This window comes from Crinia signifera, chromosome 6 (genome assembly GCF_055691185.1).
Source record: "Crinia signifera chromosome 6, ASM5569118v1, whole genome shotgun sequence".
Classification (NCBI taxonomy): Eukaryota; Metazoa; Chordata; class Amphibia; order Anura; family Myobatrachidae; genus Crinia; species Crinia signifera.
This window is the reverse complement of record NC_139222.1, coordinates 63,312,290-63,330,318: the sequence shown is the minus strand read 5'-3', so window position 1 is coordinate 63,330,318 and position 18,029 is coordinate 63,312,290. Positions and strand designations below refer to the sequence as shown.

At 41.0% G+C, this 18,029-nt stretch overlaps 18 non-coding genes and 5 pseudogenes across 18 annotated transcripts; all 23 read right to left on the bottom strand.

The window, feature by feature from the left end:
- Positions 1–21: 21 nt before the first annotated feature.
- On the bottom strand, positions 22–140 carry LOC146014226 (5S ribosomal RNA). The gene has a single exon (XR_014447177.1). It is a non-coding gene; the product is annotated as a 5S ribosomal RNA (ribosomal RNA).
- A 345-nt stretch (positions 141–485) lies between these two features.
- LOC146016290 (5S ribosomal RNA) lies at positions 486–604 on the bottom strand. Its single transcript, XR_014449186.1, has one exon. It is a non-coding gene; the product is annotated as a 5S ribosomal RNA (ribosomal RNA).
- A 346-nt stretch (positions 605–950) lies between these two features.
- On the bottom strand, positions 951–1,069 carry LOC146015320 (5S ribosomal RNA). Its single transcript, XR_014448245.1, has one exon. It is a non-coding gene; the product is annotated as a 5S ribosomal RNA (ribosomal RNA).
- A 345-nt stretch (positions 1,070–1,414) lies between these two features.
- LOC146014844 (5S ribosomal RNA) lies at positions 1,415–1,533 on the bottom strand. The gene has a single exon (XR_014447786.1). It is a non-coding gene; the product is annotated as a 5S ribosomal RNA (ribosomal RNA).
- Positions 1,534–1,878: 345 nt separating this feature from the next.
- Positions 1,879–1,997, bottom strand: LOC146013652 (5S ribosomal RNA). Its single transcript, XR_014446624.1, has one exon. It is a non-coding gene; the product is annotated as a 5S ribosomal RNA (ribosomal RNA).
- A 345-nt stretch (positions 1,998–2,342) lies between these two features.
- Positions 2,343–2,461, bottom strand: LOC146012948 (5S ribosomal RNA). Its single transcript, XR_014445939.1, has one exon. It is a non-coding gene; the product is annotated as a 5S ribosomal RNA (ribosomal RNA).
- A 345-nt stretch (positions 2,462–2,806) lies between these two features.
- On the bottom strand, positions 2,807–2,925 carry LOC146015075 (5S ribosomal RNA). The gene has a single exon (XR_014448007.1). It is a non-coding gene; the product is annotated as a 5S ribosomal RNA (ribosomal RNA).
- A 345-nt stretch (positions 2,926–3,270) lies between these two features.
- On the bottom strand, positions 3,271–3,389 carry LOC146016279 (5S ribosomal RNA). The gene has a single exon (XR_014449175.1). It is a non-coding gene; the product is annotated as a 5S ribosomal RNA (ribosomal RNA).
- A 346-nt stretch (positions 3,390–3,735) lies between these two features.
- Positions 3,736–3,854, bottom strand: LOC146015319 (5S ribosomal RNA). The gene has a single exon (XR_014448244.1). It is a non-coding gene; the product is annotated as a 5S ribosomal RNA (ribosomal RNA).
- Positions 3,855–4,199: 345 nt separating this feature from the next.
- On the bottom strand, positions 4,200–4,318 carry LOC146014843 (5S ribosomal RNA). Its single transcript, XR_014447785.1, has one exon. It is a non-coding gene; the product is annotated as a 5S ribosomal RNA (ribosomal RNA).
- Positions 4,319–4,663: 345 nt separating this feature from the next.
- LOC146015229 (5S ribosomal RNA) lies at positions 4,664–4,782 on the bottom strand. Its single transcript, XR_014448157.1, has one exon. It is a non-coding gene; the product is annotated as a 5S ribosomal RNA (ribosomal RNA).
- A 345-nt stretch (positions 4,783–5,127) lies between these two features.
- LOC146011253 (5S ribosomal RNA) lies at positions 5,128–5,246 on the bottom strand (annotated as a pseudogene).
- Positions 5,247–5,591: 345 nt separating this feature from the next.
- LOC146014842 (5S ribosomal RNA) lies at positions 5,592–5,710 on the bottom strand. The gene has a single exon (XR_014447784.1). It is a non-coding gene; the product is annotated as a 5S ribosomal RNA (ribosomal RNA).
- A 345-nt stretch (positions 5,711–6,055) lies between these two features.
- LOC146014174 (5S ribosomal RNA) lies at positions 6,056–6,174 on the bottom strand. Its single transcript, XR_014447127.1, has one exon. It is a non-coding gene; the product is annotated as a 5S ribosomal RNA (ribosomal RNA).
- A 345-nt stretch (positions 6,175–6,519) lies between these two features.
- On the bottom strand, positions 6,520–6,638 carry LOC146014696 (5S ribosomal RNA). The gene has a single exon (XR_014447642.1). It is a non-coding gene; the product is annotated as a 5S ribosomal RNA (ribosomal RNA).
- A 346-nt stretch (positions 6,639–6,984) lies between these two features.
- Positions 6,985–7,103, bottom strand: LOC146011364 (5S ribosomal RNA; annotated as a pseudogene).
- A 345-nt stretch (positions 7,104–7,448) lies between these two features.
- LOC146016534 (5S ribosomal RNA) lies at positions 7,449–7,567 on the bottom strand. Its single transcript, XR_014449423.1, has one exon. It is a non-coding gene; the product is annotated as a 5S ribosomal RNA (ribosomal RNA).
- A 346-nt stretch (positions 7,568–7,913) lies between these two features.
- Positions 7,914–8,032, bottom strand: LOC146011096 (5S ribosomal RNA; annotated as a pseudogene).
- A 346-nt stretch (positions 8,033–8,378) lies between these two features.
- LOC146010682 (5S ribosomal RNA) lies at positions 8,379–8,497 on the bottom strand (annotated as a pseudogene).
- A 7,747-nt stretch (positions 8,498–16,244) lies between these two features.
- Positions 16,245–16,363, bottom strand: LOC146010782 (5S ribosomal RNA; annotated as a pseudogene).
- Positions 16,364–16,708: 345 nt separating this feature from the next.
- LOC146015146 (5S ribosomal RNA) lies at positions 16,709–16,827 on the bottom strand. Its single transcript, XR_014448075.1, has one exon. It is a non-coding gene; the product is annotated as a 5S ribosomal RNA (ribosomal RNA).
- A 345-nt stretch (positions 16,828–17,172) lies between these two features.
- On the bottom strand, positions 17,173–17,291 carry LOC146016992 (5S ribosomal RNA). Its single transcript, XR_014449868.1, has one exon. It is a non-coding gene; the product is annotated as a 5S ribosomal RNA (ribosomal RNA).
- A 345-nt stretch (positions 17,292–17,636) lies between these two features.
- LOC146014886 (5S ribosomal RNA) lies at positions 17,637–17,755 on the bottom strand. The gene has a single exon (XR_014447827.1). It is a non-coding gene; the product is annotated as a 5S ribosomal RNA (ribosomal RNA).
- Between the last annotated feature and the right edge of the window lie 274 nt (positions 17,756–18,029).

Here is an 18,029-nt window from a genome sequence, read left to right as displayed (position 1 = left end):
AATTTGCCAGTAATGTGAAAAAACCTACAGCACCTGGTGTTCCCAGGTGGTCTCCCATCCAAGTACTAACCAGGCCCAACACTGCTTAGCTTCCAAGATCAGACGAGATTGGGCCTATCCAATGTGGTTTGGCTGTAGGTGAGATACAGGCACTTTTTTGCCCTCTTCTACTTCTATCACCAGGTAAGCTAATACAAAAGTTTCCTAACTGTATTGGCTTACTGAAAAAAATCATGTGTTGGTAATGTAAAAAGACCTACAGGACATGATATTAGCAGGGGGTCTTAAATTAAACTACAAAAGAGGCTCAACACTGTTTAGCTGCCAAAAGCAGTTGGAATTGAGCCTAAACAGTGTGGTAAGTCTTTAGGTGATGGCTATTGTGTCTGTTTGACCTCTTCCAAATGTCTGTGCTGGCAATAAAAAGAAAAAGTTTCCAATTTAAATAGCTAGAGAATGAAAACAATTTGCCAGTAATGTGAAAAAACCTACAGCACCTGGTGTTCCCAGGTGGTCTCCCACCCAAGTACTAACCAGGCCCAACACTGCTTAGCTTCCAAGATCAGACGAGATTGGGCCTATCCAATGTGGTATGGCTGTAGGTGAGATACAGGCACTTTTTTGCCCTCTTCTACTTCTATCACCAGGTAAGCTAATAAAAAAGTTTCCTAACTGTATTGGCTTACTTAAAAAAAATCATGTGTTGGTAATGTAAAAAGACCTACAGGACATGATATTAGCAGGGGGTCTTAAATTAAGCTACAAAACAGGCTCAACACTGTTTAGCTGCCAAAAGCAGTTGGAATTGGGCCTAAACAGTGTGGTAAGTCTTTAGGTGATGGCTATTGTGTCTGTTTGACCTCTTCCAAATGTCTGTACTGGCAATAAAAATAAAAAGTTTCCAATTTAAATAGCTAGAGAATAAAAACAATTTGCCTGTAATGTGAAAAAACATACAGCACCTGGTGTTCCCATGTGGTCTCCCACCCAAGTACTAACCAGGCCCAACACTGCTTAGCTTCCAAGATCAGACGAGATTGGGCCTATCCAATGTGGTATGGCTGTAGGTGAGATACAGGCACTTTTTTGCCCTCTTCTACTTCTATCACCAGGTAAGCTAATAAAAAAGTTTCCTAACTGTATTGGCTTACTGAAAAAAATCATGTGTTGGTAATGTAAAAAGACCTACAGGACATGATATTAGCAGGGGGTCTTAAATTAAACTACTAAACAGGCTCAACACTGTTTAGCTGCCAGAAGCAGTTGGAATTGGGCTAAAACAGTGTGGTAAGTCTTTAGGTGATGGCTATTGTGTCTGTTTGACCTCTTCCAAATGTCTGTACTGGCAATAAAAAGAAAAAGTTTCCAATTTAAATAGCTAGAGAATAAAAACAATTTGCCAGTAATGTGAAAAAAACTACAGCACCTGGTGTTCCCATGTGGTCTCCCACCCAAGTACTAACCAGGCCCAACACTGCTTAGCTTCCAAGATCAGACGAGATTGGGCCTATCCAATGTGGTATGGCTGTAGGTGAGATACAGGCACTTTTTTGCCCTCTTCTACTTCTATCACCAGGTAAACTAATACAAAAGTTTCCTAACTGTATTGGCTTAATGAAAAAAATCATGTGTTGGTAATGTAAAAAGACCTACAGGACATGATATTAGTAGGGGGTCTTAAATTAAACTACAAAAGAGGCTCAACACTGTTTAGCTGCCAAAAGCAGTTGGAATTGAGCCTAAACAATGTGGTAAGTCTTTAGGTGATGGCTATTGTGTCTGTTTGACCTCTTCCAAATGTCTGTGCTGGCAATAAAAAGAAAAAGTTTCCAATTTACATAGCTAGAGAATAAAAACAATTTGCCTGTAATGTGAAAAAACCTACAGCACCTGGTGTTCCCATGTGGTCTCCCACCCAAGTACTAACCAGGCCCAACACTGCTTAGCTTCCAAGATCAGACGAGATTGGGCCTATCCAATGTGGTATGGCTGTAGGTGAGTTAAAGGCACTTTTTTGCCCTCTTCTACTTCTATCACCAGGTAAGCTAATACAAAAGTTTCCTAACTGTATTGGCTTACTGAAAAAAATCATGTGTTGGTAATGTAAAAAGACCTACAGGACATGATATTAGCAGGGGGTCTTAAATTAAACTACTAAAGAGGCTCAACACTGTTTAGCTGCCAAAAGCAGTTGGAATTGGGCCTAAACAGTGTGGTAAGTCTTTAGGTGATGGCTATTGTGTCTGTTTGACCTCTTCCAAATGTCTGTACTGGCAATAAAAAGAAAAAGTTTCCAATTTAAATAGCTAGAGAATAAAAACAATTTGCCTGTAATGTGAAAAAACCTACAGCACCTGGTGTTCCCATGTGGTCTCCCACCCAAGTACTAACCAGGCCCAACACTGCTTAGCTTCCAAGATCAGATGAGATTGGGCCTATCCAATGTGGTATGGCTGTAGGTGAGATACAGGCACTTTTTTGCCCTCTTCTACTTCTATCACCAGGTAAGCTAATAAAAAAGTTTCCTAACTGTATTGGCTTACTGAAAAAAATCATGTGTTGGTAATGTAAAAAGACCTACAGGACATGATATTAGCAGGGGGTCTTAAATTAAACTACTAAAGAGGCTCAACATTGTTTAGCTGCCAAAAGCAGTTGGAATTGGGCCTAAACAGTTTGGTAAGTCTTTAGGTGATGGCTATTGTGTCTGTTTGACCTCTTCCAAATGTCTGTGCTGGCAATAAAAAGAAAAAGTTTCCTATTTAAATAGCTAGAGAATAAAAACAATTTGCCAGTAATGTGAAAAAACCTACAGCACCTGGTGTTCCCATGTGGTCTCCCACCCAAGTACTAACCAGGCCCAACACTGCTTAGCTTCCAAGATCAGACGAGATTGGGCCTATCCAATGTGGTTTGGCTGTAGGTGAGATACAGGCACTTTTTTGCCCTCTTCTACTTCTATCACCAGGTAAGCTAATACAAAAGTTTCCTAACTGTATTGGCTTACTGAAAAAAATCATGTGTTGGTAATGTAAAAAGACCTACAGGACATGATATTAGCAGGGGGTCTTAAATTAAACTACAAAAGAGGCTCAACACTGTTTAGCTGCCAAAAGCAGTTGGAATTGAGCCTAAACAGTGTGGTAAGTCTTTAGGTGATGGCTATTGTGTCTGTTTGACCTCTTCCAAATGTCTGTGCTGGCAATAAAAAGAAAAAGTTTCCAATTTAAATAGCTAGAGAATGAAAACAATTTGCCAGTAATGTGAAAAAACCTACAGCACCTGGTGTTCCCAGGTGGTCTCCCACCCAAGTACTAACCAGGCCCAACACTGCTTAGCTTCCAAGATCAGACGAGATTGGGCCTATCCAATGTGGTATGGCTGTAGGTGAGATACAGGCACTTTTTTGCCCTCTTCTACTTCTATCACCAGGTAAGCTAATAAAAAAGTTTCCTAACTGTATTGGCTTACTTAAAAAAAATCATGTGTTGGTAATGTAAAAAGACCTACAGGACATGATATTAGCAGGGGGTCTTAAATTAAGCTACAAAACAGGCTCAACACTGTTTAGCTGCCAAAAGCAGTTGGAATTGGGCCTAAACAGTGTGGTAAGTCTTTAGGTGATGGCTATTGTGTCTGTTTGACCTCTTCCAAATGTCTGTACTGGCAATAAAAATAAAAAGTTTCCAATTTAAATAGCTAGAGAATAAAAACAATTTGCCTGTAATGTGAAAAAACATACAGCACCTGGTGTTCCCATGTGGTCTCCCACCCAAGTACTAACCAGGCCCAACACTGCTTAGCTTCCAAGATCAGACGAGATTGGGCCTATCCAATGTGGTATGGCTGTAGGTGAGATACATGCTCTTTTTTGCCCTCTTCTACTTCTATCACCAGGTAAGCTAATAAAAAAGTTTCCTAACTGTATTGGCTTACTGAAAAAAATCATGAGTTGGTAATGTAAAAAGACCTACAGGACATGATATTAGCAGTGGGTCTTAAATTAAACTACTAAAGAGGCTCAACACTGTTTAGCTGCCAAAAGCAGTTGGAATTGGGCCTAAACAGTTTGGTAAGTCTTTAGGTGATGGCTATTGTGTCTGTTTGACCTCTTCCAAATGTCTGTGCTGGCAATAAAAAGAAAAATTTTCCTATTTAAATAGCTAGAGAATAAAAACAATTTGCCAGTAATGTGAAAAAAACTACAGCACCTGGTGTTCCCATGTGGTCTCCCACCCAAGTACTAACCAGGCCCAACACTGCTTAGCTTCCAAGATCAGACGAGATTGGGCCTATCCAATGTGGTATGGCTGTAGGTGAGTTAAAGGCACTTTTTTGCCCTCTTCTACTTCTATCACCAGGTAAGCTAATACAAAAGTTTCCTAACTGTATTGGCTTACTGAAAAAAATCATGTGTTGGTAATGTAAAAAGACCTACAGGACATGATATTAGCAGGGGGTCTTAAATTAAACTACTAAAGAGGCTCAACACTGTTTAGCTGCCAAAAGCAGTTGGAATTGGGCCTAAACAGTGTGGTAAGTCTTTAGGTGATGGCTATTGTGTCTGTTTGACCTCTTCCAAATGTCTGTACTGGCAATAAAAAGAAAAAGTTTCCAATTTAAATAGCTAGAGAATAAAAACAATTTGCCTGTAATGTGAAAAAACCTACAGCACCTGGTGTTCCCATGTGGTCTCCCACCCAAGTACTAACCAGGCCCAACACTGCTTAGCTTCCAAGATCAGACGAGATTGGGCCTATCCAATGTGGTATGGCTGTAGTTGAGATACAGGCGCTTTTTTGCCCTCTTCTACTTCTATCACCAGGTAAGCTAATAAAAAAGTTTCCTAACTGTATTGGCTTACTGAAAAAAATCATGTGTTGGTAATGTAAAAAGACCTACAGGACATGATATTAGCAGGGGGTCTTAAATTAAACTACTAAAGAGGCTCAACACTGTTTAGCTGCCAAAAGCAGTTGGAATTGGGCCTAAACAGTGTGGTAAGTCTTTAGGTGATGGCTATTGTGTCTGTTTGACCTCTTCCAAATGTCTGTGCTGGCAATAAAAAGAAAAAGTTTCCTATTTAAATAGCTAGAGAATAAAAACAATTTGCCAGTAATGTGAAAAAACCTACAGCACCTGGTGTTCCCATGTGGTCTGCCACCCAAGTATTAACCAGGCACAACACTGCTTAGCTTCCAAGATCAGACGAGATTGGGCCTATCCAATGTGGTATGGCTGTAGGTGAGTTAAAGGCACTTTTTTGCCCTCTTCTACTTCTATCACCAGGTAAGCTAATACAAAAGTTTCCTAACTGTATTGGCTTACTGAAAAAAATCATGTGTTGGTAATGTAAAAAGACCTACAGGACATGATATTAGCAGGGGGTCTTAAATTAAACTACTAAACAGGCTCAACACTGTTTAGCTGCCAAAAGCAGTTGGAATTGGGCTAAAACAGTGTGGTAAGTCTTTAGGTGATGGCTATTGTGTCTGTTTGACCTCTTCCAAATGTCTGTACTGGCAATAAAAAGAAAAAGTTTCCAATTTAAATAGCTAGAGAATAAAAACAATTTGCCAGTAATGTGAAAAAAACTACAGCACCTGGTGTTCCCATGTGGTCTCCCACCCAAGTACTAACCAGGCCCAACACTGCTTAGCTTCCAAGATCAGACGAGATTGGGCCTATCCAATGTGGTATGGCTGTAGGTGAGATACAGGCACTTTTTTGCCCTCTTCTACTTCTATCACCAGGTAAACTAATACAAATGTTTCCTAACTGTATTGGCTTAATGAAAAAAATCATGTGTTGGTAATGTAAAAAGACCTACAGGACATGATATTAGTAGGGGGTCTTAAATTAAACTACAAAAGAGGCTCAACACTGTTTAGCTGCCAAAAGCAGTTGGAATTGAGCCTAAACAATGTGGTAAGTCTTTAGGTGATGGCTATTGTGTCTGTTTGACCTCTTTCAAATGTCTGTGCTGGCAATAAAAAGAAAAAGTTTCCAATATAAATAGCTAGAGAATAAAAACAATTTGCCAGTAATGTGAAAAAACCTACAGCACCTGGTGTTCCCATGTGGTCTCCCACCTAAGTACTAACCAGGCCCAACACTGCTTAGCTTCCAAGATCAGACGAGATTGGGCCTATCCAATGTGGTATGGCTGTAGGTGAGATACAGGCACTTTTTTGCCCTCTTCTACTTCTATCACCTGGTAAGCTAATAAAAAAGTTTCCTAACTGTATTGGCTTACTGAAAAAAATCATGTGTTGGTAATGTAAAAAGACCTACAGGACATGATATTAGCAGGGGGTCTTAAATTAAACTACTAAACAGGCTCAACACTGTTTAGCTGCCAAAAGCAGTTGGAATTGAGCCTAAACAGTGTGGTAAGTCTTTAGGTGATGGCTATTGTGTCTGTTTGACCTCTTCCAAATGTCTGTGCTGGCAATAAAAAGAAAAAGTTTCCAATATAAATAGCTAGAGAATAAAAACAATTTGCCAGTAATGTGAAAAAACCTACAGCACCTGGTGTTCCCAGGTGGTCTCCCACCCAAGTACTAACCAGGCCCAACACTGCTTAGCGTCCAAGATCAGACGAGATTGGGCCTATCCAATGTGGTATGGCTGTAGGTGAGATACAGGCACTTTTTTGCCCTCTTCTACTTCTATCACCAGGTAAGCTAATACAAAAGTTTCCTAACTGTATTGGCTTACTGAAAAAAATCATGTGTTGGTAATGTAAAAAGACCTACAGGACATGATATTAGCAGGGGGTCTTAAATTAAACTACAAAAGAGGCTCAACACTGTTTAGCTGCCAAAAGCAGTTGGAATTGAGCCTAAACAGTGTGGTAAGTCTTTAGGTGATGGCTATTGTGTCTGTTTGACCTCTTCCAAATGTCTGTACTGGCAATAAAAAGAAAAAAGTTTCCAATTTAAATAGCTAGAGAATAAAAACAATTTGCCAGTAATGTGAAAAAACCTACAGCACCTGGTGTTCCCATGTGGTCTCCCACCTAAGCACTAACCAGGCCCAACACTGCTTAGCTTCCAAGATCAGACGACATTGGGCCTACCCAATGTGGTATGGCTGTAGGTGAGATACAGGCACTTTTTTGCCCTCTTCTACTTCTATCACCTGGTAAGCTAATAAAAAAGTTTCCTAACTGTATTGGCTTACTGAAAAAAATCATGTGTTGGTAATGTAAAAAGACCTACAGGACATGATATTAGCAGGGGGTCTTAAATTAAACTACTAAACAGGCTCAACACTGTTTAGCTGCCAAAAGCAGTTGGAATTGAGCCTAAACAGTGTGGTAAGTCTTTAGGTGATGGCTATTGTGTCTGTTTGACCTCTTCCAAATGTCTGTGCTGGCAATAATAAGAAAAAGTTTCCAATTTAAATAGCTAGAGAATAAAAACAATTTGCCAGTAATGTGAAAAAACCTACAGCACCTGGTGTTCCCAGGTGGTCTCCCACCTAAGTACTAACCAGGGCCAACACTGCTTAGCTTCCAAGATCAGACGAGATTGGGCCTATCCAATGTGGTATGGCTGTAGGTGAGATACAGGCACTTTTTTGCCCTCTTCTACTTCTATCACCAGGTAAGCTAATAAAAAAGTTTCCTAACTGTATTGGCTTACTTAAAAAAAATCATGTGTTGGTAATGTAAAAAGACCTACAGGACATGATATTAGCAGGGGGTCTTAAATTAAACTACTAAAAAGGCTTAACACTGTTTAGCTGCCAAAAGCAGTTGGAATTGGGCCTAAACAGTGTGGTAAGTCTTTAGGTGATGGCTATTGTGTCTGTTTGACCTCTTCCAAATGTCTGTACTGGCAATAAAAAGAAAAAGTTTCTAATCTAAATAGCTAGAGAATAAAAACAATTTGCCTGTAATGTGAAAAAACCTACAGCACCTGGTGTTCCCATGTAGTCTCACACCCAAGTACTAACCAGGCCCAACACTGCTTAGCGTCCAAGATCAGACGAGATTGGGCCTATCCAATGTGGTATGGCTGTAGGTGAGATACAGGCACTTTTTTGCCCTCTTCTACTTCTATCACCAGGTAAGCTAATAAAAAAGTTTCCTAACTGTATTGGCTTACTGAAAAAAATCATGTGTTGGTAATGTAAAAAGACCTACAGGACATGATATTAGCAGGGGGTCTTAAATTAAACTACTAAAGAGGCTCAACACTGTTTAGCTGCCAAAAGCAGTTGGAATTGGGCCTAAACAGTGTGGTAAGTCCTTAGGTGATGGCTATTGTGTCTGTTTGACCTCTTCCAAATGTCTGTACTGGCAATAAAAAGAAAAAGTTTCCAATTTAAATAGCTAGAGAATAAAAAACAATTTGCCAGTAATGTGAAAAAACCTACAGCACCTGGTGTTCCCATGTGGTCTCACACACAAGTACTAACCAGGCCCAACACTGCTTAGCTTCCAAGATCAGACGAGATTGGGCCTATCCAATGTGGTATGACTGTAGGTGAGATACAGGCACTTTTTTGCCCTCTTCTACTTCTATCACCAGGTAAGCTAATACAAAAGTTTCCTAACTGTATTGGCTTACTAAAAAAAATCATGTGTTGGTAATGTAAAAAGACCTACAGGACATGATATTAGCAGGGGGTCTTAAATGAAACTACAAAAGAGGCTCAACACTGTTTAGCTGCCAAAAGCAGTTGGAATTGAGCCTAAACAGTGTGGTAAGTCTTTAGGTGATGGCTATTGTGTCTGTTTGACCTCTTCCAAATGTCTGTGCTGGCAATAAAAAGAAAAAGTTTCCAATTTAAATAGCTAGAGAATAAAAACAATTTGCCAGTAATGTGAAAAAAACTACAGCACCTGGTGTTCCCAGGTGGTCTCCCACCCAAGTACTAACCAGGCCCAACACTGGTGACGGCTGTAGTGCGGGGGATACCATTAACCATGCAGGGGATGGAGGGCGGGGCCACGGCGGTGAGGGAGTGAGAGGAGTCGGAGAGAGGAGAGCTCCCTGGCAAAACAATGATCCGTCTATAGAAGCCTACCTTCTGCCTAAATTATTCAGCCCTACACACCTTGGAGCTGCATATCGTGGTCGTGGCTGGAGGGTCCTGAGTGGCGTTTTTTCCCTCCGTTGCGCTAGGAGCCGGACCAGTGGTGGAGTGCAGGAGCCGTGTGTGGAACCGACGTTGGAGTGCGACCGCCCTGCATGTCCCTTGGTGCTGACGCGGCAAGCGTCAGACGGAGGCTGCTCCAGCGGGCACACGGAAGTACCGAGATCTGCGCTCCCTGATCCCTCACTCCGAGCCTGGTGCAATCAGTGTGCATACATCGGGGATCCCTGGGGAGCTCGAGGTGCAGACGTGCGGGGTAGAGGAGACAGCCTTGATGCACAGAATCTACTCGCTTATTGTGGGGACGGAGAGATCCTGGTTTGCTACCGACGCTGGGAACAAGCTGTGTGCATTCTATCCAGCATTACACCCTCCCTTGGTGAGTGACCCATAGAGGACAGAAACGATTGTGTAGTGAGGCTTGGACTGTTTAGCAGTGTTTTTTTAAGCCTCTATTCTTATCTTATTGCTGAAATATAAGTGAAGAGCTGCTGGCCCTTATCAATATCTACCTGTACGGCTGGAACTTGGGGGCTCAATCCACCTGTGTTTTGCCCCCCTTTCTTTTTTCTCTCCCTCGGGACCTCCCATAAGAGACTCTGTGAAGGCCCATTCCTCCCTACCCGCTGGTGATCAGGGCGTATTGCTCTAAGACTTTAACACACAACTACATTGAGTGGAGATAGATAGGAAGAAGGGAAGCAGGTAGAGCCAGAACTGCAATATATTGTCCCGGCAAACGGTGTGAGAATTGGGGACATTTTGTTACCGTTACTATTTCAGAGCTGGAGACAGCTTCTTAGAAGCGTAGTGGAGTAACGTCTTAGCGATAGTACCGGCAATCATAAGACCGGTGCGTGTGTCCATCGGTGCGTGTGTCCTCCAAGCCTAACTATTGAACGTGGAGTCTAAAATGGGCAAAACTAGCAATGCTACGGCTGCTGCGCGCCTCGAAAAATTTGCTCGAACACAAGGGGGTAATACATCTCAGACCCCTACTACATCTCCTCAATCTACCCCCTCCAAAAGTAAGCCCTCCTCCTCAGCACCAGATAATACCCTTCAACAAATTTTGGAGGCTATCAACACCTCAGAACAGCGATTATCCACTCAAATTAAAGAGGTTCAAACTGACATTGCATCTATAAAATCAGATCTAAAATTAACAACTGAGAGGATCAGTGCCGCAGAAGAGCGGATTTCACTGATCGAGGACAATTATAATAATTGGTCCAGCAAGTTTGATAGACTGAATCAACAAGTCGCAGAAATGAAATTAAAATTATTGGATGTTGAGGGACGATCTCGCAGGAATAATTTGCGATTTGTTGGCCTTCCTGAAAAAGAAGAAGGTCTTGACGCCACGAAATTTGTACAAGATTGGCTCTGCTTAAACTTTGGTCAGGAAGCATTTTCTAAACATCTAGCAATAGAGCGCGCACATCGAGTACCCTTTAAACAATTTCCACCAGGATCTCCTCCTCGAACTCTTATTGTGAGATTCCTGAACTACCAGGATAGAGACGCCCTCCTACGCCTCATCCGAGTAAAGAGGCCCTTATTGCACAATGGGATACAAATCTCTGTTTTTCCGGATTACGCCCTAGATGTTCAGAAAGACAGAGCAAAGTATGGCGAAGTAAAAAGACATCTTCGGGAAAAAAATATTAAGTACTCATTGTTGTTCCCCTCCAAGCTACGAGTGATTTATAATAATGAGACTCATTTTTTTCTCACTCCGCAAGAGGCCTTAAAATGGCTTGACACCAAAGTTCCGGGGTCTCGACAATCGGCAGAAGTTTAAGCTCATAAGAATTACCTATAATCCAGGGAGCTCCCTCCCGCACTTTGGTGGCCTTTTTCATTTTTTTTTTGTCTTTCCTAGCCCCCAAGCGGTTGCAGGGAGTGTTGTGTCTTAATTTTTTTTTTTTTTTTTGCTTGTTTGTTTGTCTAGTTGGTAAGGGGAAGAGGGGATAGGGTTAGGTATGCCTAGTCTTGGGAGGTATACAGGGAGGGGGGTGGGAAGATTTGTTTGTCTATGTTGTCATAATGTCATAATATACATTGCTGTTCTGGGTTTTGTGTTGCCCGTTGCTTCTGCCCTCTTGCTGCCTTATCTCAATCGCTCCACTTTTTCCCGCACAAAACGGGATGTTAATATGACATGGCAGGGACTAACAACCTAATTACTAAGTTAAAAGTTTTAACCTGGAACGTCAGAGGCCTGAACTGTAAGATAAAACGTTCTTTGGTCCTGAATTATTTAAGGAAAGTTGGGCCTGATATAATCGCCCTCACAGAAACCCACCTGACAGGAAGTAAACAAATGGCCCTAAAAAAATCCTGGGTTGGTTATACCTGCCATGCCCCTTTCACTTCATCGGCAAGGGGAGTATCGCTGTTGGTTAAAAAAACACTGTCTTTTACGTGTAAAAGAGTTTGGGTAGATCCTGGTGGCTGTTATATTTTTTTGGATTGCTTAATTTACGATGCTCCGTTTGTAATTCTCTCCATCTATATTCCCCCTCCCTTCACGTACAAGATATTGATAAAAGCTGTTGAGTTTGCTGCACACTCTCCCAATTCCCCGATCATATGCATGGGAGATCTAAATAATATCCTTGACCCCCAACTTGACCGGTGGAAGGGTGGCAACACCAATTCAATCAGAAATAATCGAGGGTTGGCAAATTTCCTTCAAAACATTGGGTGGGTCGACCCGTGGCGGATTAAAAACCCCTCGGCCCGTCAGTATTCTTGCTTTTCCGCATCATATTCTACCTTTTCTAGGATTGATTATATCTTAGTTTCAAGAGATCTCACCCCTAAAATTCATAAGATCGAATATAGATCTAGAGGTATTTCAGACCACTCCCCCGTTTTTATGGAACTATCTTTAGATTATGATAGGGGGTGTAGCTTCTGGAGCTTCAATCCCAATTGGCTGCCTGAGATTGACGCGAGGGCGAACCTGGAGGAGCTATGGCAGGAATATTGGGACACTAACAGTGGTTCTGCCTCCGCGCCAATCTTATGGGACGCCTTTAAGGCATATTTAAGGGGTACTCTGCGGAAAAACATTACAGAATTGAAAAGGGAGAGTAGGGCGAAGATTCAGGAAAGGGAGGAGCTCAGCCTGGCGAAGGAGTCAGAATACGTGGATAATAACTCAGACGATGCCCTTCAGGCATGGCAGAATGCTCAGAATGCCTGGCTGGATGCGATAAAAGAAGAAAATATGAGAATAATGCTCCACAGGTCGCATACCAAATATCGATATGCAGATAAGGCGGGTAAACAGTTATCCTATTTGATGCGAGCAGAACAACCCTCTAAAACAATTAATTCCATCATAAATCAGCAAAGGGAAGTAGTAAGTACCTCTCCACAAATAGGGGAAGCCTTTAAATCATACTTTTCGGAGATATATGCCACCCAATTGCAGCACACCCCAGCTGAAATTGAAGGCTACCTGGCGAGCACTGAGCTTCCTATGTTAAATGTCAAATCTAGGAATGAATTAGACCTCCCATTGGAGCTTACTGAAATTGTCAATGCAATTAAACAGTCGCCAAGTGGGAAAGCACCGGGTATGGACGGTATCCCTATGGAGGTTTACAAAAAACACATTAATTTTTTAGCACCAATTCTTCATAATACCTACAATAACTGTTTTAAAGAAGGTAATCTCCCTCCCTCAATGGCAGACGCAAAAATATCACTAATATTAAAACCTGGTAAAGACGCCCGAGAACTCGATTCATACCGCCCTATATCATTGATCTCAGCAGAGGCTAAGATCTTGTCTAAATACTGTCGAGCCGACTAAACCGGCATATACACACATTGATTCATCAGAATCAGTCTGGATTTGTGCCAGGTAAAGATACATCTATTAACATAAGACAGCTTTTCACTCATTTACAGACCGTGGGCAAAGACGGATGGGCCTCGATAGTAGTCTCATTAGACGCAATTAAAGCTTTCGACGCCATTGAATGGCCCTACTTATGGGCGGCCCTGCGAGCCTTTGGTATAGGGCCAAAATTTATTAAGTGGATACAACTTTTATATACCCGCCCCAACGCCCGTGTCTCCGTCAATGGCTGGATTTCTCCAGCATTCGCTCTGGCTCGGGGGACAAGACAGGGGTGTCCTCTCTCCCCTGTCCTGTTCGCCCTGGCCATAGAACCTTTGGCTTGTATTTTGAGACAGCATCCAGAAGCTATTGGTTTTCCACTTGGTGACTGTAAAGATGTCGTCTCATTGTATGCAGACGACCTTTTAATATACATTTCAGACCACACTAAATCACTCTCGGTGGTTCTGAACCTCATTGACAATTTCGGTGATTACTCCGGATTCAGGATAAACAAGTCTAAATCAATAATTTTTCCAATAAGTTCACAGTTGAGACAGCACCCACCTCCTATACAACCCTTGAAGTGGGTATCAACGTTTAAGTATCTTGGAATAACCATATCTGGCAATTCCAGAGAATTTGTACAATTAAATATTAATCCCTTAATAATATGGCTAAGGGAAAAATTTAAATCCTGGTCCAAACTCCCCCTGATTGTAACCGGAAGGGTAAACTTGGTTAAGATGGTGGTGCTTCCCAAGCTTCTGTATGTTCTTAACCAATCCCCTGTATACCTCCCTAAATCTATCTTCAGGAAACTAAATAGTTTGATTTCTTCCTTTATTTGGAATGGCTCTCGCCCTAAGATCGCCATATCTAAACTCACTAGGAGGAGGGATGAAGGGGGGCTCGGCCTGCCAGATATGAGATCTTATTATTTAGCGGCTCAGTTAGCACATTTACGAAGCTGGTTAATACAAGCGGAGCAAGGATGGGATTACGCACGTAAGCTGACCAAGCAGTCAATTCAGGGAGCCGCTCCATTCCATAAAGTCCTACAAGGGAAGGTCTCTAACAAAGACCCCCTGATATTAGTACAAGCCATTAAAATATGGCGAGAAACGGAGCGAATAATGGATACGGGTTTCCTAGACAGGGATCATTTGTTATCAGATTTTCTAACAGATAGAGATATGATAAATTTACAAATAATAGAAGTATGGCATCAATATGGCGTAACTAAACTCCATCAACTCTATTCATCAGCAGGATTTAAACCATTTCTACAACTAAAGACAGAATTTAATTTGCCATATTATTACTCTTTTCGATATCTTCAATTAAGAAGTAGAATCCAGACATACGTAGTGAGTGATATACCCACCTTTGGGGATTCACCGATTAAACTGATGCTAAAGTCAAGCAATAAAAATAAGATGGTATCCAGGCTGTACAAGGCGCTGGAAAATGTAAAGCATAAAGACGCACTAGAGAGCCTAAGGGAGAAATGGAGTGAGGATACTGGAGAGTTAAACGACGAAGAATGGGCAGTTGCAAAGAAAAACGTCAGTAGGGCTACAAATTCCCTTCGGGTTCAACTTACGCAATTGTACATCCTTCATAGATCCTATTTGTCACCGAAAACTCTATCCAAATTGCCGGGTAAAAATTCCATTAAGTGCCCGAAATGTGGGGTTCCTGATGCTAACTTTATACACTTACTATGGGGATGCCCCTTGGTTGCAAGATTTTGGGAGGATGTGAAAAAGGCCATTGCAAACACAGGGATCAAATACGAGTCATTATCTGTGAAGTGCTGTCTACTGGGTATTACGGGTAATAATGTCTCTGGCAACGATAAAATTTATATTAATAGTCTCTGCTCATTAGCGAGAATTATAATTGCCAGAAAATGGATGGCCAAAGATCCACCTGAATTGAACAGCTGGATTGCTCATGTAAACTATATTATCAGACAGGAACGAGGTCTACATGCTAGTCGTTGCACATTAAAGAAATTTGACATGCACTGGCACAAATGGATACACTATATATATCACCAAGGATAATTAAACAGAATTGACAATTATTAAGTATTGATGCACTCTTGACACCAGTTTAATATAATATGTTTTGGTCCTTTTTTTTTTTTCTCACTATTTTGATATGTTTTATTTATCTATGTATTTATTTATTTATTTATTTATTTATTTATTTATTCTTTTCCTTTCTTCCACTGGTGCACATCTTTTCAATTACTGAGTTGTTTGATATAAGACATATATTTGATTTAGAAGCTGCATTATAGTGGGTACGCACTTTGGGTAAGGTGAAAAGCCTTACCTAATATATATAATAATATAATTAAAAGAAAAGGGAAGAAAGGGGAAAAAGGGAGGAAAGGGGAAGGGAAGGGTAGGGAGAGGTAAGGAACTCACAATGGTTGTAACTCTTAGTATGGGATCACCTAATAATCTTATCGGTATGTAGATAGCTCACAGACGAACTAAAGTGGCCACCGGTGTTAAATTCAGGTTCTTACCTGAACAGTATATATGTTTAGTATAATGACTCTCCTATTATTATGATCCTATTTGATACACCTACTTTGCAGGCAAAAGGATTCCCATCTAAGATACAAACAAGTGGGAGCGCAGTATGGGGCAGAAGCAACGACAAGTGGATGTTAAATTATGGGCAGCTATACAAAAACGCAACACAAAAAAAAAAAAAAAACATTCGACCGTAATAATCTGAAATATCTTGTCATTATACATATTATGCCTGTATTGTATGTCTATAAATGTTATCTGTGACTTTTGAAAAATCAATAAAGAATATAAAAAAAAAAAAAAAACCAGGCCCAACACTGCTTAGCTTCCAAGATTAGACGAGATTGGGCCTATCCAATGTGGTATGGCTGTAGGTGAGATACAGGCACTTTTTTGCCCTCTTCTACTTCTATCACCAGGTAAGCTAATAAAAAAGTTTCCTAACTGTATTGGCTTACTGAAAAAAATCATGTGTTGGTAATGTAAAAAGACCTACAGGACATGATATTAGCAGGGGGTCTTAAATTAAACTACAAAAGAGGCTCAACACTGTTTAGCTGCCAAAAGCAGTTGGAATTGAGCCTAAACAGTGTGGTAAGTCTTTAGGTGATGGCTATTGTGTCTGTTTGACCTCTTCCAAATGTCTGTGCTGGCAATAAAAATAAAAAAGTTTCCAATATAAATAGCTAGAGAATAAAAACAATTTGCCAGTAATGTGAAAAAACCTACAGCACCTGGTGCTCCCATGTGGTCTCCCACCCAAGTACTAACCAGACCCAACACTGCTTAGCTTCGAAGATCAGACGAGATTGGGCCTATCCAATGTGGTATGGCTGTAGGTGAGTTAAAGGCACTTTTTTGCCCTCTTCTACTTCTATCACCAGGTAAGCTAATACAAAAGTTTCCTAACTGTATTGGCTTACTGAAAAAAATCATGTGTTGGTAATGTAAAAAGACCTACAGGACATGATATTAGCAGGGGGTCTTAAATTAAACTACAAAAGAGGCTCAACACTGTTTAGCTGCCAAAAGCAGTTGTAATTGAGCCTAAACAGTGTGGTAAGTCTTTAGGTGATGGCTATTGTGTCTGTTTGACCTCTTCCAAATGTCTGTGCTGGCAATAAAAAGAAAAAGTTTCCAATTTAAATAGCTAGAGAATAAAAACAATTTGCCTGTAATGTGAAAAAACCTACAGCACCTGGTGTTCCCATGTGGTCTCCCACCCAAGTACTAACCAGGCCCAACACTGCTTAGCGTCCAAGATCAGACGAGATTGGGCCTATCCAATGTGGTATGGCTGTAGGTGAAATACAGGCACTTTTTTTCCCTCTTCTACTTCTATCACCAGGTAAGCTTATAAAAAAGTTTCCTAACTGTATTGGCTTACTGAAAAAAATCATGTGTTGGTAATGTAAAAAGACCTACAGGACATGATATTAGCAGGGGGTCTTAAATTAAACTACTAAAGAGGCTCAACACTGTTTAGCTGCCAAAAGCAGTTGGAATTGGGCCTAAACAGTGTGGTAAGTCTTTAGGTGATGGCTATTGTGTTTGTTTGACCTCTTCCAAATGTCTGTGCTGGCAATAAAAAGAAAAAGTTTCCTATTTAAATAGCTAGAGAATAAAAACAATTTGCCAGTAATGTGAAAAAACCTACAGCACCTGGTGTTCCCATGTGGTCTCCCACCCAAGTACTAACCAGGCCGAACACTGCTTAGCTTCCAAGATCAGACGAGATTGGGCCTATCCAATGTGGTATGGCTGTAGGTGAGATACAGGCACTTTTTTGCACTCTTCTACTTCTATCACCAGGTAAGCTAATACAAAAGTTTCCTAACTGTATTGGCTTACTGAAAAAAATCATGTGTTGGTAATGTAAAAAGACCTACAGGACATGATATTAGCAGGGGGTCTTAAATTAAACTACTAAAGAGGCTCAACACTGTTTAGCTGCCAAAAGCAGTTGGAATTGGGCCTAAACAGTAGGGTAAGTCTTTAGGTGATGGCTATTGTGTCTGTTTGACCTCTTCCAAATGTCTGTGCTGGCAATAAAAAGAAAAAGTTTCCAATTTAAATAGCTAGAGAATAAAAACAATTTGCCTGTAATGTGAAAAAACCTACAGCACCTGGTGTTCCCAGGTGGTCTCCCACCCAAGTACTAACCAGGCCCAACCCTGCTTAGCTTCCAAGATCAGACGAGATTGGGCCTATCCAATGTGGTATGGCTGTAGGTGAGATACAGTCACTTTTTTGCCCTCTTCTACTTCTATCACCAGGTAAGCTAATAAAAAAGTTTCCTAACTGTATTGGCTTACTGAAAAAAATCATGTGTTGGTAATGTAAAAAGACCTACAGGACATGATATTAGCAGGGGGTCTTAAATTAAACTACTAAAGAGGCTCAACACTGTTTAGCTGCCAAAAGCAGTTGGAATTGGGCCTAAACAGTGTGGTAAGTCTTTAGGTGATGGCTATTGTGTCTGTTTGACCTCTTCCAAATGTCTGTGC